Source organism: Capricornis sumatraensis, chromosome 16, assembly GCF_032405125.1.
Source record: "Capricornis sumatraensis isolate serow.1 chromosome 16, serow.2, whole genome shotgun sequence".
NCBI classification, from domain to species: domain Eukaryota; kingdom Metazoa; phylum Chordata; class Mammalia; order Artiodactyla; family Bovidae; genus Capricornis; species Capricornis sumatraensis.
This window is the reverse complement of record NC_091084.1, coordinates 64,589,259-64,615,907: the sequence shown is the minus strand read 5'-3', so window position 1 is coordinate 64,615,907 and position 26,649 is coordinate 64,589,259. Positions and strand designations below refer to the sequence as shown.

General features: G+C 42.0%; 1 non-coding gene across 1 annotated transcript; it reads left to right on the top strand.

The window, feature by feature from the left end:
* Positions 1–10,766: 10,766 nt before the first annotated feature.
* On the top strand, positions 10,767–10,838 carry TRNAC-ACA (transfer RNA cysteine (anticodon ACA)). The gene has a single exon. It is a non-coding gene; the product is annotated as a tRNA-Cys (tRNA).
* The last annotated feature ends 15,811 nt before the right edge of the window (positions 10,839–26,649 follow it).

Here is a 26,649-nt window from a genome sequence, read left to right as displayed (position 1 = left end):
AGCAAGGGAACTGCTCCCTGAAAAGTGCCCGATGCTTTTCAATTAGACTTGTGAAGAAAGTGGGAGCTAACTCTGCCCGTGCACGAAGGAGGGGATCTTCAGAAAGAAGCAAGCGTGCAGGGCAGAGGGCAAATGTCAGGGCTCCTGGAATTTCTAGGTTCTGGGAGCTCTGCTGCGATTTCCCTGCCAGATGACAACACAGCGTCAGCCAGGGTACGTGTGGCTTCCAGCGCCCCCCGCCACCGCCCCCCTACTAAATCCACCTGTCTGAGAGACACACGAGGTCACAGGATTTGGACCAAAGATCATTTGAAAGACAGAGACACCAAATGGAAAGCCAGGGTGTCCCGGCAGCCGCCCCCTCCCTGCACACGCACAGTCGCGTCGCCATATGGCCTGTGCAAGGGTGAAGCCTAAGCGGGACCCGCGGGGGCCCCCTGCCCTCCCAGCCATGCTAAAAGCCAGCCAAGTGCATTAAGGCAGCACTCAGTTACCAACAGAAAAGCCAGCAGCGGGGTGTGCCGGGGGTCCATGGGGTTTTGGATTCTGTTCCTCCCTCTTCTCCGCAGGCAACTTGGGTGGGGGGGAGCAACATGGTTTTGTTATATTCGCACCAAAAATTACAATAAGACCGTAATCGTGTTACTAAAGTAAAAAAAAAAAAAAAAGGAACACTTATCACAGTGGTCATTTTTCATTCTTTGACTGTTGCAGTAATAAGTTAGTTTCGTTGCAACTGTCGGAATCACTCAGAGAAGTGGTACACACGGGTCATAAAAAATAACCCGACTTCAGAAACATTAAGCTTCCCTATAGCAAGTCAGGTCCATAACCTACTGACATATAGGCTTTCTCGTCTAAAAACTGGGCCAATGACACCTAGGACACAGATAAGATGCTACTACCAATGCTGATTTTGGTTCTTTTGAAAACAAAAACACATAGAGAGATAGCAGAAAAGACATTACTAGGGGAAATTTAATCTGGAATTTTTTTTAACTTATTATGGCAGTTTCATTTAAATTGCTACTCAGAACCACTGTTTAAATATTAATTTTGTAGCTCAAAATAATTTTGGTCATCTTGTAATGTCTTTTCTGTTACCTCGCTACAAACTTAGGTTTTTCTATCATTTATTTTGGCATCAATGCATTTATGATATTTATTCTACGTATGCTTTATTGATATCCCATTTTTATTTCTCATTCATGTTTTCTGGATTGAAAGATCCATGAGAGCAAGAATATTTACTCTGTTCACTACTGTTTTCTTCATTTTCATTGCCAAGGGCAGCTGTTGATTTGATATCAGCCCCCCAAAAAAATTTCTGGGTTGTTATTAAGTATTTTAGCTAACTTTAAACTATGGTTTTATTAAACTTCCTTCATCAAGGAATTTTATGGTGCCTTGCCCAGCTTTTCACCTTCCCATGTGTATAAGAGATTTAAAGGACCCATTCTGCCCTCCCTGAGAGTCTGCAAATAGCTTCATTTAACAAGGAACAATACAGGACATGTCAGAAAGCTAACACGAAGGGCCCACATTCAGAATACAGATCACTAACTTCTATGCTTGGGTATATGAAAGTGGCAATGTCTAGTCCCATTGAAAATAAAATATCTAAATCAGCAGTTATGAAATGTTTCCTCAGGCCCCTTGGAAAGCTGAGTGCTAAGGCAGTTCCCCTCTCTTCCAGAAAAACAAAGGTAATTTTAAACATATAATTTTAAGGATTTATAGACATCACCCCCCACAAGGCGGTGTTTTTCAACGTATAGGTTGTGAACCATTGGTGGAATATAAAATCAGCTTAGTGGGACATGACCAGCTTGGAAGGAAAAGGAAGAAAAGGAGAAGGAAGGGAAATGACAGAAGGAAAAGGGAAAGGAAGAAGAAAGATAATGGGAGGTATTTCCTGGCACTGTTCTTTTAGTGTAGTGTGTGTGTGTGTGTGTGTGTGTGTGTGTGTGTGAATTTAGAAAACACTCTAGGGGTTTATAGATTCATGGACCGCTGTCCAAATGATCAAGGGTGAAACTGTCATCTTACTTGGTTGCCAAGAACCTCGGAAAAGATTTTTACCTCTCATGTGATTTTTTAACCAGAAGAGCAATGCATGCAAAGACAGAGGTATGAAACAAAATTCCAAGTTTAAGGTGATGGACAGGGAGGCCTGGCATGCTGCAATTCGTGGGGTCGCAAAGAGTCGGACACGACTGAGCGACTGAACTGAACTGAACTGAAGGTACTCCAAGAAATAAAGCTCCATGGGTGCAGATGACAAGGACTGCAATGGGGCTCTTACAGCTAGAGGAGACCCTGCTTCGTTCCACAAACCGAAGACCACCAGCTCAGGGATGCAGAAGCCAGGTGGGCGACATGAGTGAGTGAAACACACCTGGAAAGGTGAGTCTGTGATTAATGGATGAGGGCACACCCCCATCTAAGAGGCATGGTTGTCCTGCTGTCCAGCCATTGGGCCCTTGGGAAATGTAGGAACCAGAATGCCAGGGCTTTTGGTTTTCAAAGATAAGCCAGAAACCTGGAGATCTCTGGGGAAATTTTCTGATATTTCATATAGACAGGAGAAGCCAAAAGAAAATTCTTTTTAAATATGGTGCAGGCTTACTTTCAGTCAAATAAAACAGATCTGTGGGCTGTTTTCAGCCTTAGGCTGAGGAAGGAGATATGATTTGTTCTATGATTTAAAAGATCTATGGAAGATGGATTGAGGTGGGAGAGGGGAGGGACACCAGATAGGAGGCTGCAGAAATCATCCAGATGGGAGGTCATAGGGGCTTGAGTAAAGGTTGTAGGAGAAGAGGGTGGACCCAGGAAATATTAAGGAGACAGAAGTAACAGGAACCTAAGATGTCCAAGCTGAGAGAAAAGAGTCTAGGGTGACTGGCTTCCAGCTTGTGTGGCTAAGCAGAGGCTCCATTCAGCAGGACTGGCAACACAGCAGAAGGATCAGCTTAGCAGATCAGGCTGGGAGACAGCTGAGTGCAAGGTGTCTGGAGAGCATCTAACCAGAAGTATCCATGGGTGAGAAGAGGGCTGGTGTGCTGCAAAAACTATGCTGGAGGTGTGTCACGTGAGTGGTCTCCACCTAGACGCTGGCAAAGCTGGAAGATAGGGAGGCTAGAGCAGAACCTTGGGCAACCTACGTTTAAGGGATGAACAAATGTAGAGGGTACCACAAAAGTCATCTATGGAGAAGGTGGATTGAGGCTGGAAGCAGGTTACAAGGTTCCAGGAGAATTGTGGGGAATGAGAAATGGAATTGATGAGGAATCCAAGAAGGGACTGCAAGTGGGGTGGAAGACCTTGCTGAGATGAACCGTGTTGGACCAGCTGACTACAGGGATACGGGAAACAAATCCAGCAGCCTGTGGGTTGAAGCAGAGGCAGTGAATGCCTGAACTATCCCAAGGCAGAGGGCATGCAAGTTGAAGAAGACAGAACGACAAGGGGGCTGAGACATGCATGGGGCTTGGCGGGGGATGGATAAGAAAAAGAAGCATGATGAGGGAGGTGGACTAAGATGAAAGTCAGAGGCGGCAGGGGTTGAAATCTCAGAGAGAATGGGAACGAGAGAGTGCGCACCAGAACATTAAGAGGTGGTAGACAGGTGAAAACTAGAGTCTGAGGCACAAGCTCCTGTGGGCGGGCCAGGGTATGTTTATAGGGGAGGGTGGCTGAACCAAAATGAAAATAAAAATGGTTCCAATTGAGACATCCATAACGTGGGTTATTCTTATGGATCCTGATGTTGTGGGCACTGACGGCAGGATTTAGAATGCTAAGGCTCTGAGAAGCTTGAAATCCTCAATAAATGAGGAGCCAGGTGCCCATAAAGTCAGAAGGTGACAGCAACAAGGAGGAGGAAGGCAGGAATCTCAACACAAGAGGAAGCTTTGTATGAGGGTGAAAAAAAATAAAGGTAAAAGAAAAACGCATAGCAATTCAAGACAGCCTCCCACCCACAGATGCAGGTAGTGCCAGAGAACAAGCAACTTCTTTGCAGAACAGAAAATACCTAGCTTGCCCAGCCTGGATCTTCCTCCCATTCACTCACTCTATTCTGCCCCTTCCGCTTCCCCTCTGCCTATGCAGTGGGCCTCCCAGTGCACAGGCCTCTCCAGCCAGGGCCCCCGGGCTCTGGGTCTGACTCTGCATTAACCAGCTGAGTGACCACAAGCAGGTCACTTAGTCTCTGTGTGCCTGACGTTTTGTTGATGTTCAGTTGCCAAGTCGTGTCTGACTCTTTGTGACCCCATGGATTGTCGCCCACCAGGCTCCTCTGTCCATTGGATTTCCCAGGCAAGAATACTGGAGTGGGTTGCTATTTCCTTCTTCAAGGGATCGAACCAATGTCTTCTACTTGGAGGCAGATTCTTTATCACTGAGCCACCTGGGAAGCCCATGCCTGACATTACTCATCTAAAAAACGGATATTCATCATGATGATCGTTCCCTTCACCCTGGCTGGCTTTTTAGAAAACATGAGAGTCAAAGCAGGAATATGGTGTTTAATATTCATTTATTCGGCTGCACCAGGTCTTAGTTGAGGCACTTAGTTGAGGCACTTAGTTGAGGCACTTAGTTGAGGCACTTAGTTGAGGCACCTTTGATCTTTGTTTCGGCATGTAGGATCTATTTCTCTGACCAAGGATTAAACTTGGGTACCCTGCATTGGGAGCACAGAGTCTTAGCCACTGGACCATCAGGGAAGTCCCTGGAAAATGTTTTAAAGGACAATTCTATTCCTTAATCCTACTTGGGGAGTTTAAAGCTAAGGAGGTTGCAAATCCTAAAATGAAACTGCAATATTACTGGTTACTTAATTTGACCACATGACTCTTCTCTGGGTTCAATATCTATCTATAAAGTGAGAGAGATGGATGAAACGATTGTTACCTGTCTACCTAGCATTTATTTATTTTATGTATTTCCAAAGATTTCCCCTGTGCTCCAGTTCCTAATGGCATTTCTTTAACTGAGATTCCCTCAGCATCAGCCTACTATATCACAGGCATTTATGGTCATACCCAACAGTCTCTACAGCTAACTGGTTTTCAACAAATGTTTGGTGAACAGGTGAGTGCTGAAGGTCACTCAGATGTAGTTAGCAGCTACTGTGAGAGATGAGATGAGCTGAACAAGGGCAATGGTGAGACTTCAAGGTCAAGGAGAGCACAGAATATGGCATGCAGTATGGCACCCCACTCCAGTCCTCTTGCCTGGAAAATCCCATGGATGGAGGAGCCTGGTAGGCTGCAGTCCATGGGGTCGCTAAGAGTTGGACACGACTGAGCAACTTCACTTTCACTTTTCACTTTCATGCATTGGAGAAGGCAATGGCAACCCACTCCAGTGTTCTTGCCTGGAGAATCCCAGGGATGGTGGAGCCTGATGGGCTGCCGGCTATGGGGTCGCACAGAGTCGGACACGACTGAAGCGACTTAGCAGCAGCAGGCACTCAATAGTTACTGTTGAATAGATGGATGATACAAGAAAACTATTGGAACACTTTTGGCGAGGGGGTTTCCCTGGTGGCTCAGTGAGTAAAGAATCCGCCTGCAATGCAGGAGACCACCTGCAGTGCTGGAGACGTGGGTTCGGTTCCTGGGTCAAGAAAATCCCTTGGAGAAGGAAATTGCAGCCCACTCCAGTATTCTTGCTTGGGAAAGGTCATGGACAGAGGAACCTGTGGGCTATAGCTCACGGGGCTGCAAAGAGTCAAACATGACTAAGCCACCACTACCATTTGAATATTTTTAACTGAGTATACAGATGCAGGAAATTCTCAATATCCGTTTCAGATCCAGTTGTCTAGGACAAATGTATGTGAATTCCACAAAAAGTAGCTGGAAATATAAACATTCTTTTCAATATTGCTGGCAGGAGAAATGCAGCAGCACCGAGGGCAGGGAAAAGGGTAAGTCTCCAAGATAAATCCACAATTCACCAAACTCAAAGGGCAAATGCAGAACCATGTGCCATGGCATCTAAATTTTATTTAGATGTAACCACAGTGTTACTCAGACTTGTGCATTTCTTAAGGGTTCAAACAAGACCAAAATCTACCTGTGATTTAATCTACCTGTGTGAGTTTTTAAGATTTCTATAAAGTTCTTTAGAATTCTTGCCAGCATACTTGAATTTCAAGCACTGTGGGGGTCAGAACACAATCTAGTCAATGCTCATTATCTCCAATAATAAGAGCCTGGAGATAAATATCATTTAGTGTGTATCTGAAATCGGAAAGGAAGGGCCGCAAACCCTCTTTGTGGCAGAGAGGGCAGATGTGAAAGGCCTCTGAAAGCATACAGGATCTGCCTATCAACTAAAACTGCTTTATCTCATCCTCAGGATTGGGGTATAGCTCACTGGGCAGAGGAGAGCAAAGTGCCAAAGCACAGACATGGGTTCGGAGGGATAGATCCAACATCATCATGCTCTGTGGTCCTGGGCAAGTTACCTCATCTTTCTCAGCTTCAGCTTCCCCATCTGTAAAATGGGAATAATTACAGTTTACATCTCATAAAATGACCGTGAAGATTAAATGCCACAATAAGCATGTCAGGTACCCAGCACAGCGTCAGGAACACGGTAAGTGCGAACAGTATAAGTGAAAACTATGACTTTCACTGTAACTTACACATCACAGGGTTGTTCAGTTAAGATAGTCTGCATTTAAAGGTAATTCAAGTGTGAACATTATAGAGACAATTTTATTCCACAATTCCCACTGTCTATGGTAAGAATATATTTCAGAAGCAAAGCGCCAGCTTCTCTTTTAAAGGTTCTGTTACTCTGTGTGATTCTCTAAGATTTGCTCTGGTAAAAATCAACACTTTGGAAGTTCCCAGAGGACCTCCAGCACCATCCCAGACCACAGACACTGAGCAACCACTGCTGCAAAGTAGGTGCCGAGATCAACAGCACAGTCCTTGAGGAATGAAAATGGTTACGTTCTTTTAACATTTATTCCTTGCACTACTTATTTCACACCCAGATACTTTACCTTCCATATTCAATTACCTATTTTCATGCAATTGTGTCCTTGTGAATATTCCTTAAAATCACTCTCAGTACCACTTTGGAAACCTCCCCAAGCACTTGATAATACCTGATTGGTTGATTTCTATTTGTAAATATTTCATATTTGAAAATAGCTTTGGCTCATAAAGGTCAGCAATAAGACTGTCAGAATTATTGTTAAAATATATGGTATCATGTCTAAGTCACAGAAGTTAATTTCCTATTAATATCAAATTCAGAATAGATTATTAAGCGTCCTTCTTCAAGACGGCTTGAGAGAGGAGTCAGATGTCAGTTTCCAATCAGTGTGAGTGGGGCTGGCTCTTTTAGCAGCGCCAGCTTTATGATGCCGTGAGCCAAAAAGTGAGTCCACAGGCACATAAGTCATAAGAGGAGCTAAGATACCACAGCCCATGGCCAAAACATGGCCACATCCTCCTTGCTTCTTTATCTTTGTCACTCTGAATTCACAAAACCAAGTGAATACAACCTGGAACCATTTCCAGGGTTTAGGAAGAGATTTTAAAGAATCATAATAAGACCAAGGTGGGCACAGGTGACTCAGAAGAGATCTCATATGACAGCATGCAAAGCCAAAATAAACCCTGGGGTGGGGGAGAACAGATGGCCGGTGGGCAGTGGATGGAGCCAGGGGGATTCGGAACGATGGCCCTCTGGATGGCATTCCTCCATGGGAGATGCCTATTTGTAGGAGGTGATGTCCATTTCACCAGATGGTCAGCTCACCACCTGGAGTCTCAACCACCAAGTAAGCTTGGTGACTTGAGAGAATTTTGCCTCACCTGAACAGAGAAAACCATCAGAGGTTAAAAAGTGCATCTTCTATACCCTTGGGATGGATGAGAATAGAATAATAGAAAGGTAAAGACATTTGAATTATTTTCTAGCAGTTCTTTGCATGACAAGAAATCAATAATATTTAGAAGAAAATCCCCCCTCCCTGCCTTCTCTCACACACACAAAAAAAAAACAAAAAGCCTCTTAGGATATTATAAACACTAACTGGAGCTAAAGGAGCTGAAAATTTCTTTTAAAAAAGTGACAGGAGACAAAACCGATTAATAAATGTTTAATTCAGACTATAGATAAACAAAAATTGCCCGTAATAAGGCAACTAGGAGCCTGATTCTAAAGATGTAGAAACCATGATGGATTGCAGTTACAATTATATTTGTAAAAGGCACGCACACACAAACACAAAGGGTGAAAGGAAAAACACTCATCCTAAGAAGAGTTGTGTCAGATTGTTGTGATTATGGGTGACTTTTTCTTCTTCGTCTCCCTTGGCTATGATTGGAAGAAGAATGAATGATAACCGCAAGCAGCGTAGAGTGTTATCCACAGCCACGGACTAGCTCTTTGTTTCTTTGTTTTGACCTTCCAATCCATCCCCTACCAATTTGTGGTTCTCCAGCTTAAGCCATCTGGGTCTCACCATATTGGTTCAATTTCACTCAAACTGGCCTACTTCCTGTTTTATGGCACAAGTCCCCTGGATGTCCCAACGGTGTCTAATTGCTATAAAAGTCTCTATACTTTTAGTGCCTGTACATATCTTGCCACAGACTGGTGAAAAGCAATGTGGACCAATAACACAGGTGCAGAGAGGATGCAGGCCTGGCAGTTACTAATGAATAACACACCACCCTATTGGAACTTTGAATGTTCCAACCAGATAAAAATCTATATGCCTGAGGCATTAACAGAGAGACTTTGTGAGTGATTTCTCCTCCTTTCCAAATTTTCCTTTCTTGTTTTAAGATTGCCTTTCAATATATTTTTTTAAATAGGAGGGAAATGTTTTTTAACTTTTAAAGAAATCATGATGAAATTTAGGAAAAGGGAGAAGACCTAAAACAAATGTTAATTCATTATTTGAAGTCTTCTAAAGAAAAAAGAAAGTGCGTAATACTGATATGTTAAAGAGAGCAAAAGAATGGGTGCATTTAACTGAGTCACCTTCGTCCACTCTCACGCACCTGAGGGGCCCAGTGGGACGATGAATCAGCAAAACTCCTCCTTGCAACATTCATTCAAGGTCCTCCATAAGATTAACCTATCTCAGATACTCCACCACATTAACTCTCTCACATTAATCTTCTCTTCTCACAGCACTTCTGTAAATGTAGTATCTTTTTTTCAACTTTTTATTAGGTTGGTGCAAACATAATTGCAATTTCAGACTGTGAATTTTAAATCATTATAACTTGGCTCAAATACATCTTTATTAATCAAAATAGGAACATTACAATCAACACTTTTTTGCCAATGAGAAATAAGCTTATTTATTCCTGTAGTGGAAAAATCCATGCTTCTGGATTTGATGAACTCTTGGAAAGCATCTTCTGCCTTCTGATGGTTGTGGAAGCATTTTCCCTGCAAAAAGCTGTTGAAATGCTTGAAGAAGCGGTAGTTGGTTAGCGAGAGGTCAGGTGGATGTGGCGGATGAGGCAAAACTTTTTAGCCCAATTCATTCAGCTTTTGAAGCGTTGGGTTTGTGTGGCGTGCAGCTGGGTGTTGCCATGGAGAACTGGGCCCTTTCTGTTGACCAGTGCCAGCTGCAAGGCATTGGACCTTTCAGTGCACTACATCAATTTGCTGAGCATACTTCTCAGATGTAACGGTGTTGCTGGGATTCAGAAACCTGTAGTGGATTAGACAGGCAGCAGACCACCAAGCAGTGACCATGACCTCTATTTTGGTGCAAGTTTGGCTTTGGGAGGTGCTTTGGAGCTTCTTCTCAGTCCAACCACTGAGCTGGTTGCCGCCGGTTGTCATATAAAATCTACCTTTCTTCACACATCACACCCAATCAAGAAATATTTCATTGTTGCATAGAATAAGAAAAGATGACACTCCAGAATAACAATTTTTTGATTTTCAGTCAGCTCATAAAGCACCCACTTATCAAGGTTTTTCACCTTTCCAATTCGCTTCAGATGCCAAATGACCATATTGAAGGATCAACGTTGAGTTCTTCAGCAACTTCTCATGCAGTTGTAAAAGGATCAGCTTCAGTGATTGCTCTCAATTAGTCAATGTCAACTTCCAATGGCCAGCCACTGCAATCCTCATCTTCAAGACTTTCATCTCCTTTGCAAAACTTCTTGAACCACCACTGCACTGTATGTTGATTAGCAGTTCCTGGGCCAAATGCGTTGTTGATGTTGCAAGTTGTCTCCACTGCTTTACAACCCATTTTGAATTTGAATTAAAAAAAATTGCTTGAATTTGCTTTTTGTCTAACATCATTTCTATAGTCTAAAATAAATATAAAATAAACAGCAAGTAATGTCATTAGAAAAAAATCATAAAGCAAGAAATGTACATTAAAATGATGTATAACGTTTACTTAAGAGTGTATTCCAATATCAAACAGCAAAGTTCAACAATGCAAAACTGCAATTACTTTTGCACCAACCTAATATATTGGAGTACGGTTGATTAACCATGTTGCGTCAGTTTCAGTTGTACAACAAAGTGATTCGGTTATACATGTACATGCGTCTACTTTTTTCCAATTCTTTTCACAATAGGTTGTTGTAGAATATTGAGTAGAGTTCCCTGTGCTACACACTGCTATATTTGAAATGGATAACCAACAAGGACCTACTGTAAACACAGTATCTTGACAATCTATTTCTTTTGGTTACGTGTTTATACATCTCTGTTTATTTCATCCTTCCATCCTCTCGACTTCCCTAGTGGCTCAGATGGTAAAGCGTCTGCCTACAATGCGGGAGACCCAGGTTCAATTCCTGGGTTGGGAAGATCCTCTGGAGAAGGAAATGGCAACCCACTCCAGTACTTTTGCCTGGAAAATCCCATGGACAGAGGAGCCTGGTAGGCTACAGTTCATGGGGTCACAAAGAGTGGGACACGACTGAGTGACCTCACTTACACATCTCTGTTTATTTCATCCTTCCATCTTCTTATGGATAGTTTTCTAACAAAAGACTAGAGTCTGGGGAAATAGAGACTTGAAGCTAAGCTGCTGGACCATTGGCAGCTCCCTTCAATGAGTGGAATGGTGGGTTTCTAATGCCCTGATGGTCACAGGATAGGGTATTCTTCACACAAGGGTAGTTACACCTCCTGCTGTCCAGAATGCTGGGTTACCACCTTCAATTGCTCTAGCTGAGGTCTTCAGCCTGTATAGTCCCATAGTAACTAGCAAAGATGCAGTGCCAGGGGTAATAAGATATAGAAAAAGTATTGTATTCCTATGGAAAAAGAAAAAAATACAATCAATTCCTTCCAGTTACCCTCAAACCTGCTGCTGCTGCTAAGTCCGACTCTGTGTGACCCCATAGACGGCAGCCCACCAGGCTCCCCCATCCCTGGGATTCTCCAGGCAAGAACACTGGAGTGGGTTGCCATTTCATTCTCCAGTGCATGAAAGTGAAAAGTGAAAGTGAAGTTGCTTAGTCTTGTCTGACTCTTAGCGACCCCATGGACTGCAGCCCACCAGGCTCCTCCATCCATGGGATTTTCCAGGCAAAGTACTAGAGTGGGGTGCCACTGCCTTCTCCAAACACACATATGCTACTTCTACCCATTTCCCTTGTTTTCTACAGAACCAGTCTAATTGTAAAACAGAATTATACTTAAGAGACCCTCCAACTGGCCACTGTTCGCCATCCTCCAATGGATACTGTGGCCATGCAGTATCACATAGGAAGACCAGGTATGTCTTCTTTAAGCCCTGGGGATCAAATCTATCCCAGTTTTTCAGGATACAGTTCAAAGGAGTGAGGCTGGAATTGTTAGCTCCCATCTGTAAGAGAGGAAATAGCGACCAGAGCCATCTTTCTACCGGAGGCATCCCTTCTTGCTCTAGATGGGGGTGTGGACAGACTTTACACCAAAGCTTTCCTTCCCTGGTCAGACTTAGTCTGTCCCTTACCGATGCAGGTGACCTACTCGTCCCTCCCGGTTCTACCACCGAGATGGGGTGGGGATGCACCAGGGGTAGACCTGATGGCATCCCTGACTGACGTCCAGCTCTTCACCATTACCTCTGATGCCACCCAGGGTGCAATCAGAGTAATCTTCCAGAATGCCTCCCAGGCTAAACTGCTGGGAGAAACATTCGTCACCTGAGTGCCTGTGCACGACTAAACATTCATCACCTGAGTACCTGTGCACAACTAAACGTTCGTCACCTGAGTGCCTGTGCACGACTAAACATTCATCACCTGAGTACCTGTGCACAACTAAACATTCGTCACCTGAGTGCCTGTGCACGACTAAACATTTGTCACCTGAGTGCCTGTGCACGACCCTGAGTGTATTCCTGACCACAATAAGACTGATACGAACATAAAACTGAGATGTTTCTTCTAAGCATCACCACACCAGAATGAGTCTACTCTGGTCCACTAAGAGCCAGCGCTACCAAAGGAAAAAAACCCCATTGCAGTTCCAATCCGAGTAACCTTTAACCTCAGAGATGCTCTTGTAGCTGGAGCTCCATCTAGCTTCCAAACTTTCGATTCCTAGCGAGGCTAGGAACTTCCTGACTACCAATCTAAGTTTGGGACCTAAGTCATAGTACACAGTAACAGCATAGATCACTAGTCCCTTGAAAGTCTATGATCTGACAGATTAGGTTAGTCCTTCTCATAGGCTACCTACCCTCAAAGAAATGAGTCACAACAATAACAACAAAAAATTACTTTAAAGGTGCCACAATCAAAAACTCAAACCATAGGAAAACTATCAGAGCTTCTGGCCTCCATGCTGTATTCTGCTAAAAGACATCAGGATGACTTTGAAAACCACACAAACTTTTTTGACAAACAAAAGACAGTTGATCACCCTCCATCTGAAGTACAAATGAGTACAATATAATCAGAAGTTGTTTTACACACAGGAAGGAAAAATCTCACTTTAAGGAGCAACCATCTGTCTTCCAAAACTACAGAGGTTGAAAATAGCTGATTTTTTTTTACCCTAGCAGTGAGCCAATAAGAAAATACATTAAATTTCCTCATCAATATATAGATGAAAGGGAGCTCCAATATTTTCAGAAAAATACGGAAAGTGGGAGACAAGAGAAAAAGAAATTTAGACATTTACTCTTCTTTCTAATCCTGTGGCCACCATCCATGTCCAAGTCTTAGCACCTTTTTTCTGAGACAATTCCCAGCCTACCACCAGAAGTACATGATAAACACTAAGTAAACAGTGGCTATTATCATTGCCCAGGACAGAAGGGGAATTCATTCATCTAATCAAAAAAGATTTGTTTTTTGTTTGTTTTGTTTGCAAAGGGGTATATTTTTTATTATCAAAAAACTTATATACCATTAATCTATAAGGATATATCATAGTCTGTTTATCAATTTACATGATGAAGGACATCTGGGTTGCTAACTTTGAGTGATTATGAATAATGCTGTTATAAATATTAATATTTTTACATGAACATAAGTTTTCATTTATTTCATTATTATTAGGATAAATGCCTGGGAGTGGAATTGCTGAGTAACAGAGTAAATGTATATTTAACTTGAAAAGAAATCATTTCTTAGATGGCTATACACATCTCATTCTGATCAGCAATATATGAGTTCGACTGCTCCAAATCCTCAACAGCAATTGGCACTGGTAATTTTAAATTTTTACAAAATATTACTCATTATTTTAGTATGAAGTGGTATCTTGTGGTAATAATTTACATTTCCCTAATGACTAATGATGTTGAGCATCTTTTCATGTACTTACTTTTAATTTATTCTTTGGTGAAGAATATTCAAGCCTTCCCAGGTAGCTTGGCAGTAAGGAATTTGCCTGCCAATTCAGGAGACTCAGGAGACATGGGTTCGATCCCTGGGTCAGGAAGACTCTCTGAAGAAGGAAATGGCAACCCACTCCAGTATTCTTGCCTGGAAAATCCCATCGACAGAGGAGCCTGGCAGGCTACAATCCATGGGGTTGCACAGAGTTGGACACGACTGAGCAACTCAGCACGCACGCACATTCAGGTCTTTTACCCATTTTATGTTTATTGATTTCCTTATTATTGAATTTTGAGAATTCTGTACATAAGCTCAACAAAAGCTTATTGAACACCTACTGTATACCAGGCACTGAGTACACAGCAGTGACCAAAACAGATTAAGCCCCCGTCCTGCTGGAACTGATGTTACAGTGATTTGAACCCAGGTTTCCTCATCTCCAAATCCCATAGCTGTTAAATCAGTTTTAAGCACACTCAAATGCCTAAAGAGGCCATGCAGGTAAAATGAATGTGTTGGATCAGATTACTGACTGGCTGTTCATCAACCCTGTTCTCTTTTCTTCTGGGTTCATCCCATGTTTCCCAGCTTCTTTCTGCAGGCAGACACAGCCAAGCTACTGAGCCCTAATCCATGTAAAGTGGGCAGGATGGTGCATAGCCCTTCCAGATCTGTTCCCCGCTCTCTTTCCACTTCTATCTGCTGAACGCAGATAAGCACAGCTGCTTTGGAAGCCACAGATTGACTGTGGAGAGACTACAAAGACAGGACCCTGGGTCCTCGAAATCACCACATGGTAGCAAGCTCCCGGGCAGTTAGGAGCACTGGTTGGTCTCTATGTGAGTGAGAAATAAAATTCCAGGGCTTTAAGCCATTACAGACTTGGAGGTTAGGTTGTCACCACAGTAAATCCATCTCAGCCAAGACGTGACTGAAGTGGGACGGGTAGGGGTTGTGACAGATGGCCCCTCCCTGCCTAAAGGAGCTGCCACTGCTCAGCCTTAGCCAGTTGTTGCCACACGAGAATACTGGACCAGTCTTCCCTGATCATTGTCGTCCTCACTCACCAAGCCTCCCCCAGCACCCTGCGCTCCCTCTTCAGCTCTCACCTCTGCTGGTAATGGCATACTCGTTCCTGTGATGAGCTAATTAACGTCTCTCTCTCCACGTGAGCCAATGTCTTTCTCCTCCCCTCCTGTTCTCCCCGCACCCAGCACTGTGCCTGCCACATACCTCAATAAATACTGCCTTGAATTAATAACACAAGGAAAAGTCAATCTGAAAACAATCAGTTCAGCTCAGTTCAGTAGCTCAGTCGTGTCCAACTCTTTGCGACCCCATGAATCGCAGCACGCCAGGCCTCCCTGTCCATCACCAACTCCCAGACTTCACTCAGACTCACGTCCATCAAGTCAGTGATGCCATCCAGCCATCTCATCCTCAGTTGTCCCCTTCTCCTCCTGCCCCCAATCCCTCCCAGAATCAGAGTCTTTTCCAATGAGTCAACTCTTTGCATGAGGTGGCCAAAGTACTGGAGTTTCAGCTTAGCATCAGTCCGTCCAAAGAAATCCCAGGGCTGATCTCCTTCAGAATGGTTGGTTGGATAGGCAACATTATTTAAGACTGCATGATATAGAAACTAAAGTCAAAGTGAAAGTCACTCAGTCCTGTCCAACTCTTTGTGACCCCGTAGACTATACAGTCCATGGAATTCTCCAGGCCAGAATACTGGGGTGGGTAGCCTTTCCCTTCTCCAGGGGATCTTCCCAACTCAGGGATCAAACCCAGGTCTCCCACACTGCAGGTGGATTCTTTACCAGCCAAGCCACCGGGGAAGCAAGAAATCAAATCATGATGCCTGGAGAGGTATGTCTGGAGAGGGGCAAGAGGGGATATGCTTCCTAAGGTGATGATCATGTTCTATGTCTTGACAAGGATTTAGGTTACACAGATGTGTGCATGTGTCAAGACTTGGGATTTCTGTATTTCTCTGTAGGTAAAGTTTACCTCAAAAAAAAAAAAAACCCATAAACATGAACTCTAATCTGGTATGTACGCTGAAACATTTAGGGCTGAACTGTACTAATGTCTGCAACTTACTTTGAACACATCAAGAAATGAATTGAGGGGTTGCGATAAAGATGGCGGAGGAATAGGACGGGAAGACCACTTTCTCCCTCACAAATTCCTCAAAAGAACATTTCAACGCTGAGCAAACTCCACAAAACAACTTCTGTAGGCTGGCAGAGGACATCAGGCAACCAGAAAAGCAGACCATTGTCTTCAAAAACAGATTTTTAATCTTTGCTCTTAGGGTTTTTGTTGTCAATTTTGTACATTTAAAAACCCAAACTTCACTACCCAAGTTTACCTGAGAGCGAGATTACTGGCTTGACCACTCTCTTCTCCTTTGGACTCTCCTTTTTCTCTACCAGGTGGCCTCTGTCTCTTTCCTCCCCCATCTCTTCTCTATCCAACTCTGTGAATCTCTGTGTGTTCCAGACGGTGGAGAACACCTAAGGAACTGGTTACTGGCAGGATTTGTCTCTCTCCTTCTTATTCCTCTCTCTTATCCTCCTGGTCACCTCTGTCTACTTCCTCCCTCTCCTCTTCCCCGTATAACTCCGTAAATACCTCTGAGCAGTCCAGACTATAGAGCGCACATTAGGAACTGACTACTGGCTAGCTTGCTCTCTCCTCTTTTGATCTCACCGCATCTCATTCCAGTTACCTCTAACTACCCCCTCCATCTTCTCTTCTCCTTGTAACTCAGTGAACCTCTCTGAGTGTCCCTCAATGCGGAGAAACTTTTCATCTTTAACCTAGATGTTTTATCATCGGTGCTGTATAGATGGAGAAGTCTAGAGGCTACTGTAAAAATAAAACTGAAAACCAGAAGCAGGAGGCTTAAATCCAAAGCCTGAAAACATTAGAGAACTCTTGAATTCAGGGAACATTAAGCAATAGGAGCCCATCAAATGCCTTCATACCTACACTGAAACCAAGCTCCACCCAAGGGCCAACAAGTTCCAAAACAAGACATACCACTCAAATTCTCCAGCAACACAGGAACACTCCCCTGAGCTTCAATATACAGGCAGCTCAAAATTATTCCAAAACCTTTGATGTCTCATAACCCATTACTGGTCACTCCACTGCACTCCAGAGAGAAGAAACCCAGCTCCACCCACCAGAACTCCAACAGAAGCCTCCCTAACCAGGAAACCTTGACAAGCCACTGATAGAACCCCACCCACAGTGAGGAAGCTCCATAATAAAGGGAACTCCACAAATTACCAGAATATAAAAAGGCCACCCCAAACGCAGCAATATAACCAAGATGAAGAGACAGAGGAATACTCAGCAGGTAAAGGAACAGGAGAGTTGCCCACCAAACCAAACAAAAGAGGAAGAAGTAGGGAATCTACCTGAGAAGGAATTCCGAATATTGATAGTGAAAATGATCCAAAATCTTGAAATCAAAATGGAATCACAGATAAATAGCCTAGAGACAAGGATTGAGAAGATGCAAGAAAGGTTTAACAAGGACCTAGAAGAAATAAAAAAAGAGTCAAAATATAATGAATAATGCAATAAATGAGATCAGATACACTCTGGAGGCAACAAATAGTAGAATAATGGAGGCAGAAGATAGGATTAGTGAAATAGAAGATAGAATGGTAGAAATAAATGAATCAGAGAGGAAACAAGAAAAACGAATTAAAAGAAATGAGGACAATCTCAGAGACCTCCAGGACAATAGGAAACGCTCCAACATTCGAATTATAGGAGTCCCAGAAGAAGAAGACAGAAAGAAAGATCATGAGAAAATCCTTGAGGAAATAATAGTTGAAAACTTCCCTAAAATGGGGAAGGAAATAATCAACCAAGTCCAAGAAACACAGAGAGTTCCAAATAGGATAAACCCAAGGCGAAACACCCCAAGACACATATTAATCAAATTAACAAAGATCAAACACAAAGAACAAATATTAAAAGCAGCAAGGGAAAAACAACAAATAACACACAAGGGGATTCCCATAAGGATAACAGCTGATCTTTCAATAGAAACTCTTCAGGCCAGGAGGGAATGGCAAGACATACTTAAAGTGATGAAAGACAATAACCTACAGCCCAGATTACTGTACCCAGCAAGGATCTCATTCAAATACGAAGGAGAAATCAAAAGCTTTACAGACAAGCAAAAGCTGAGAGAATTCAGCACCACCAAACCAGCTCTCCAACAAATTCTAAAGGATATTCTCTAGACAGGAAACACGAAAAGGGTGTATAAAGCCGAACCCAAAACAATAAAGTAAATGGTAACTGGATCATACTTATCAATAATTACCTTAAACGTAAATGGGTTGAATGCCCCAACTAAAAGGCAAAGGCTGGCTGAATGGATACAAAAACAAGACCCCTCTATATGCTGCTTACAAGAGACCCACCTCAAAACAAGGGACACATACAGACTGAAAGTGAAGGGCTGGAAAAAGATATACCACGCAAATAGAGACCAAAAGAAAGCAGGAGTGGCAATACTCATATCCGATAAAATAGACTTTAAAACAAAGGCTGTGAAAAGAGACAAAGAAGGCCACTACATAATGATCAAAGGATCAATCCAAGAAGAAGATATAACAATTATAAATATATATGCACCCAATATAGGAGCACCGCAATATGTAAGACAAATGCTAACAAGTATGAAAGGGGAAATCAACAATAACACAATAATAGTGGGAGACTTTAATACCCCACTCACACCTATGGACAGATCAACTAAACAGAAAATTAACAAAGAAATGCAAACTTTAAATGATACATTAGATCAGTTAGACCTAATTGATATCTATAGGACATTTCACCCCAAAACAATGAATTTCACCTTTTTCTCAAGTGCTCATGGAACCTTCTCCAGGATAGATCACATCCTGGGCCATAAATCTAAACTTGATAAATTCAAAAAAATCGAAATCATTCCAAGCATCTTTTCTGACCATAATGCATTAAGATTAGATCTCAATTACAGGAGGAAAAACTACTAAAAATTCCAACATATGGAGGTTGAACAACACACTTCTGAATAACCAACAAATCACAGAAGAAATCAAAAAAGAAATCAAAATATGCATAGAAACTAATGAAAATGAAAACACAGCAACCCAAAACCTGTGGGACACTATAAAAGCAGTGCTAAGAGGAAAGTTCATAGCAATACAGGCATACCTCAAGAAACAAGAAAAAAGTCAAATAAATAACCTAACTCTACAACTAAAGCAACTAGAAAAGGAAGAATTGGAGAACCCCAGAGTTAGTAGAAGGAAAGAAATCTTAAAAATTAGGGCAGAAATAAATGCTAAAGAAACAAAAGAGACCATAGCAAAAAATCAACAAAGCCAAAAGCTGGTTCTTTGAAAGGATAAATAAAATTGACAAACCACTAGCCAGACTCATCAAGAAGCAAAGAGAGAAAAATCAAATCAATAAAATTAGAAATGAAAATGGAGAGATCACAACAGACAACACAGAAATACAAAGGATCATAAGAGACTACTATCAGCAGTTGTATGCCAATAAAATGGACAACGTGGAAGAAATGGACAAATTCTTAGAAAAGTACAATTTTCCAAAACTGAACCAGGAAGAAATAGAAAATCTTAACAGACCCATCACAAGCACAGAAATTGAAACTGTAATCAGAAATCTTCCAGCAAACAAAAGCCCAGGTCCAGACGGCTTCACAGCTGAATTCTACCAAAAATTTCGAGAAGAGCTAACACCTATCCTACTCAAACTCTTCCAGAAAATTGCAGAGGAAGGTAAACTTCCAAACTCATTCTATGAGGCCACCATCACCCTAATACCAAAACCTGACAAAGATGTCACAAAAAAAGAAAACTACAGGCCAATATCACTGATGAACATAGATGCAAAAATCCTCAACAAAATTCTAGCAATCAGAATCCAACAACACATTAAAAAGATCATACACCATGACCAAGTGGGCTTTATCCCAGGGATGCAAGGATTCTTCAATATCCGCAAATCAATCAATGTAATTCACCACATTAACAAATTGAAAAATAAAAACCATATGATTATCTCAATAGATGCAGAGAAGGCCTTTGACAAAATTCAACATCCATTTATGATAAAAACTCTCCAGAAAGCAGGAATAGAAGGAACATACCTCAACATAATAAAAGCTATATATGACAAACCCACAGCAAACATTATCCTCAATGGTGAAAAATTGAAAGCATTTCCCCTAAAGTCAGGAACAAGACAAGGGTGCCCACTTTCACCGCTACTATTCAACATAGTTCTGGAAGTTTTGGCCACAGCAATCAGAGCAGAAAAAGAAATAAAAGGAATCCAAATTGGAAAAGAAGAAGTAAAACTCTCACTGTTTGCAGACGACATGATCCTCTACACGGAAAACCCTAAAGACTCCACCAGAAAATTACTAGAGCTCATCAATGAATATAGTAAAGTTGCAGGATATAAAATCAACACACAGAAATCCCTTGCATTCCTATACACTAATAATGAGAAAGTAGAAAAAGAAACTAAGGAAACAATTCCATTCACCATTGCAACAAAAAGAATAAAATACTTAGGAATATATCTACCCAAAGAAACTAAAGACCTATATATAGAAAACTATAAAACACTGATGAAAGAAATCAAAGAGGACACTAATAGATAGAGAAATATACCATGTTCATGGATCAGAAGAATCAATATAGTGAAAATGAGTATACTACCCAAAGCAATTTACAAATTCAATGCAATCCCTATCAAGCTACCAGCCATATTTTTCACAGAACTAGAACAAATAATTTCAAGATTTGTATGGAAATACAAAAAACCTCGAATTGCCAAAGCAATCTTGAGAAAGAAGAATGGAACTGGAGGAATCAACTTGCCTGACTTCAGGCTCTACTACAAAGCCACAGTCATCAAAACAGTATGGTACTGGCACAAAGACAGACATATAGATCAATGGAACAAAAACAAAAGCCCAGAGATAAATCCACACACATATGCACACCTTATCTTTGACAAAGGAGGCAAGAATATACAATGGAGTAAAGACAATCTCTTTAACAAGTGGTGCTGGGAAAACTGGTTAACCACTTGTAAAAGAATGAAACTAGATCACTTTCTAACACCGCACACAAAAATAAACTCAAAATGGATTAAAGATCTAAATGTAAGACCAGAAACTATAAAACTCCTAGAGGAGAACATAGGCAAAACACTCTCAGACATAAATCACAGCAGGATCCTCTATGATCCACCTCCCAGAATTCTGGAAATAAAAGCAAAAATAAACAAATGGGATCTAATTAAAATTAAAAGCTTCTGCACAACAAAGGAAACTATAAGCAAGGTGAAAAGACAGCCTTCTGAATGGGAGAAAATAATAGCAAATGAAGCAACTGACAAACAACTCATCTCAAAAATATACAAGCAACTTATGCAGCTCAATTCCAGAAAAATAAACGACCCAATCAAAAAATGGGCCAAAGAACTAAATAGACATTTCTCCAAAGAAGACATACGGATAGCTAACAAACACATGAAAAGATGCTCAACATCACTCATTATCAGAGAAATGCAAATCAAAACCACAATGAGGTACCACTTCACACCAGTCAGAATGGCTGCGATCCAAAAATCTGCAAGCAATAAATGCTGGAGAGGGTGTGGAGAAAAGGGAATCCTCCTACACTGTTGGTGGGAATGCAAACTAGTACAGCCACTATGGAGAACAGTGTGGAGATTCCTTAAAAAATTGCAAATAGAACTACCTTACGACCCAGCAATCCCACTGCTGGGCATACACACCGAGGAAACCAGAATTGAAAGAGACACATGTACCCCAATGTTCATCGCAGCACTGTTTATAATAGCCAGGACATGGAAACAACCTAGATGTCCATCAGCAGATGAATGGATAAGAAAGCTGTGGTATATATACACAATGGAGTATTACTCAGCCGTTAAAAAGAATTCATTTGAATCAGTTCTGATGAGATGGATGAAACTGGAGCCGATTATACAGAGTGAAGTAAGCCAGAAAGAAAAACATCAATACAGTATACTAACACATATATATGGAATTTAGAAAGATGGCAATGACGACCCTGTATGCAAGACAGGAAAAAAGACACAGCTGTGTATAATGGACTTTTGGACTCAGAGGGAGAGGGAGAGGGTGGGATGATTTTGGAGAATGGCATTCTATCATGTATACTATCATGTAAGAATTGAATCGCCAGTCTGTCTGACGCAGGATACAGCATGCTTGGGGTTGGTGCGTGGGGATGAAAAAAAAAAAAAAGAAATGAATTGATAGAGGGACTGATAGAATAAACACATATATATATGATAAAGCATATATAGCAAAATGTTCATAGTACCGTCTAAGTGGTAGGTACATGGCTGTTCACTGTACAGTACTTTCAACTCTTTTGTATGCTTGCAAATTTAATAAAATGGGGCAGGGCAGGAGGTGGGGGGGGGGGGGGAAGCCTGCAGAGTAAAGCTAAAAATATATTGACATTGTAGTCAAATCTGGTTTTAAATCCCATTCCCAAAACTTCCAAGCAACAGTGCCCTTAGGCAAGTCAGGTTCATAAATGTCTTCTCAGTCTTTAGTTTCCTGAAAGCAAAATGGACAGGAACTGTCTCTTAGTGTCACTGTAGGGTTCAATTCTACAAAACTCTTTTGATCTAGCAACTAACAAGTAGTAGCTGTTTCATAAATGTTTGTCCTCTTATTCAGAAGTCAACATACCCACAAACTAGGACAAACCTCCAATGAGACATAAAAGAAGTGAGATTTGTAAAATTTCTCCCTTGCTACATCCCCAGGGAAATTAAAATAAATTAATTGTACTATTTTTATCGGTAAAGATGCTGACCTTCCATCAATCAGTAGGACACTTAGAACTCCATGTCTGAGGACAGATCTACGCTGTCCACACCCCATCACTCGTTTCCCAAGGGTCACCACCATCCTTTGTGAGAGCCGGTTAGGGTTAACAACAAAGCCGCATCAGGCGGAAGGATGGAGGAATTGTAAGTAAGGCACCGAAGCCAAGGCTCCCAACCCCCTCTCCAGATGTGCAAGGGCGGGCCCTGAAATCATGATGGCGTTTGACATGCTCTCAGAGGTTGTAGTCACCAGACGGTCTTGGCTTTTAGCATAATTACATGACCTGAGAAATGGCCTTTTGGTCATAAATAAAAGCCTCCAATCAAAACTAATGGTGTGTGTGCAGCAGAAAGATGTCTAAGAGGCCACTGCATGGACCCAGCATCTCTGGGTTAGGAAGGTGGAAGAAAGGAGTTCCTTAACAACAGCAGCAGAGGGGGAAGTGCTGACTGTGAGAAGCAAGGAAAAACTATCCCCTTGAGACTTCCTTGGTGGTCCAGCGGTTGGGAATCCGCCTGCCAATGCAGGGGACACGGGTTCAATCCCTGGTTCAGGAGAATCCCACATGGTGTGGGGCAACTAAGCCTGTGCTCTAGAGCCCACGCTCCAGAGCGAGAAGCCACCACCGTGAAGCCCAAGCACAGCAACTAGGGAGCAATCCCACTCGCTGAACTAGAGAAAGCGCAGGCACAGCAACGAAGACCCAGCACAGCCCGAAAGTAAAACACATTAAAAAAAAAAAAAAAAACTAGGCCAATGCCCCTCCAAGAAAATGAGGTCTGGCATCTTAAAATCAGTGAAAGGGTTAATTACGTGTCACAAGTGAGGTACTACAGGCAAAGGAAGTTGCATTTTATTTTTTTTTTAGAAAGCATTTCCACCTGCCCGTAGGATGGCACAGTTAGGACAAGCTATTTAAGGCTGCTTGAGCCAAATCTAACTTCCACCCTCTCTTCCTTGAACTCTTCTTCCCTTTTACATAATTACAAGCCCACCTACTGGTTAGGCTAGACTTCAAACTCCTTGGAGACATCCTGCACTAAGCGTGTAAGCGGCCCTGCATCCAGTCGGAAGATGGATAGGATCATCTTGGTACTCAGCCAAACGTGTGCATCTCTTCCCAATTCCACTGTCACATCGGTAGCTTCAAATCAGCCACGGTGACAGTATTTATACCATGGAAATCGGCCAAGTCTATAAATCAGGCTATTGGTTGTCATCATTTTTCACAAAATGAGCACATGAGCTTGTTTTTACTGTGATGAGGGAGGAGACACATTTGGGGAAGTCTGCCTGATCCATACCACCTCATTTAAAACTGCACTCTGCCCGTGGCTATAGCTGAAGGAGGGGTCAGCCTAGGAAGGCATTTTTAAACCACATGCCCCTTCACCTCTGGCCTCTGCTGATCAGATGAGGGGTCAAATCCTTACTTTTTTGGCCAGACTATGACAGCCTGATGCTCCCTCTTGGGAAATACAGGACTAGGACTGAGACTGGAGGGCGGACACATAAATGGAAAAGTCCTGCCAACTCTGGCTGCAGTGAGCACCACAGCAAGCAAGGCCCCCTTGTTAGAGGAGAACCCAGAAGCTACAGGCAAGCAGAGAAAGCCAGTCTGCAGAAAGAGGCAGATGGACAGACCCAGCCTGCAGGAAAAGACAGACAGGAGGCCCCCTGGTCCGTGAGACACAAATCCAGTAACCTCAGCCTTTCAGTGTCAAGAAAGGCACCATAAAAAGTCAACTGAGAGCTATATAATCGAACTGCCTGGGTTCAAATCCCAGCCTTGACACTTACCTGTGTGACAACTGAATACATTACTGTTAAACTGCTCTTTGCCTTGGTTCCCACACCTGAAACCTGGGGGTCATAACAGAACCTATGTCACAGGGCTGTTGTGAAAATCAAATGAGTTGATACAGGAGTAAATGCTCAAAAATGGTAGCTATGATTTCTATCTTAGTTATACTGTCTACGTGGCCCCATTATATTTCATTGTCATTCCAAATCTGTCACATGAGATTTCCCTGTGGCTTGGGGCCCCCTGCTTGAGCTAGTTTTAGTTGAGTAGTAGGTAATCTGTTCCTTGAATCACAGAATAATGTAAAACTCCCAGGACCACTGTGTGACTTTTAGCCAATTACTTTCTCAATCCCCTCCTAGGAGTGATATGAGATTCAAACAAGACCATGAAAACTTCTACAACTGTGAAGTGCTCTACCAAACTCTGAGGACAAGTATCCCCACAGGGAAAAGTAAATATATCACATTAACCATAACAGTGGGAAAACCCTCATTTCAAATGTCATTATATTGCTGGACTAGAGCAAGAACTCATACTCCATACCACTCGAAAAAAAAGCTTTAGTTTCCCTGGTATTCATCAGGTTGATTCATGTATTCACCTCCAGTATTAATAAGATAATAAGAGGAAACTGCCAAAGATTGCTCTATGGCAGTGATTTTTTAATATACTTCCATCCAGTTTAATTATATTCCAAAAATGCTCATAACCCTGGTCCTCCTATTCTTTTCAAAACAAAGACTCATAATTGATAATGCCATCTGTAGGTGTAGAGATATTTTGGCTCAGCTCTTTTCAATAAGGACTTAGAAGCTGTACTATTCATTTCAACACGTTTTCTTCTCAGGCACATTTTTCTTCAGGCTCACTTGGTTCACTCTTGACATTTGGTAAATAAAAGACAAGTGACAGAGGAGCAGCATTCATTACCACGGACAGAAGTAGAGGGGTCGGTCTGGGAGCCCTGGTTCCATTCTAGCACTTAATTCCATATTTCGCGTTGGAAGAGTAAAGTGAGAAATATCCTAGGCCTTCCTATTTACCGGCACTGCATAAATACCAAAGTCATTCTGTGTTTCTGACGTCAGGAGGTTTTCTTTCAACCTAAGAATAGATTTAACATATATAAATCAAAATTAAATTCCCCTCTCGTGGTTAGGATGCATTAGGCAAAGTCTCGTCTGAGTAGACAGATGGCAGGTACAGCAATGACCTTGGGCTAAAGCTTGAGGCAGCTCCTTGGCCCTATTTACATCTGCATTAGTTGGTTTATAAACAACATTTGTCCCTGTTCTATTTGGTGTTTAAAAGGGCCCATGATTTTTCTCAAACATGTGTGGAAATATTTTCCAGGGAAGAAGTCAAAGAATAGAGAAAAGAGGAAGAATGGTCTAAGGAGGATATTTTAACTCTGTAGGTTTGAATTCAATGGTTTTAAATGTGTTACCTTTTATAATAAAGGCTTTTCTATATTTCAGGGAGAAGTTCAAATTCTCTTATGACACAATTTACTTTTTCATATGGAAAGAGGGCAACAATACAATGGTAAATGAAAAAAGAAAGGTAAATATTACCCCCTTTATATCTTAGAAAAATTACATGAGAATACGTATATAAATTTTTGTATGAAAAAAAGATTGGAAGGACCTATTATACTTGCTTAACAACAGAACTCTAGCATATAGCAACTGAGCCACTCGGGCCTTTCTCATTTTGCTGCATATATTGTGCATTACTTGAATTTAATAAAGTACTGTATGTATTACTTTAACAATTTTTAGAAGCCAATGAAGATGAAAGATAAGCCAACATTTGTCTGGGCTTCAGGTTGGAACCATGACAGAAAACCATGGGAAATCTCTTCCCTGTTTAGAATGAGAGTCCTAGACTGGGCTTGCCACTAATGTGGCAAGAAGGTAAGAGGAAGAGGTAAGAAATGAATTGGTCTAACCCACAAAAACATCTGCTTAGGGCTCATAAACACACAGCAAGGGCAATGAAGGAAGAAGTGAAGATCCTGAGGCTTTTGTTCACAGGTGGTATAACTAAGGCCCCCAAAAGTGACTTGATAAACAGCA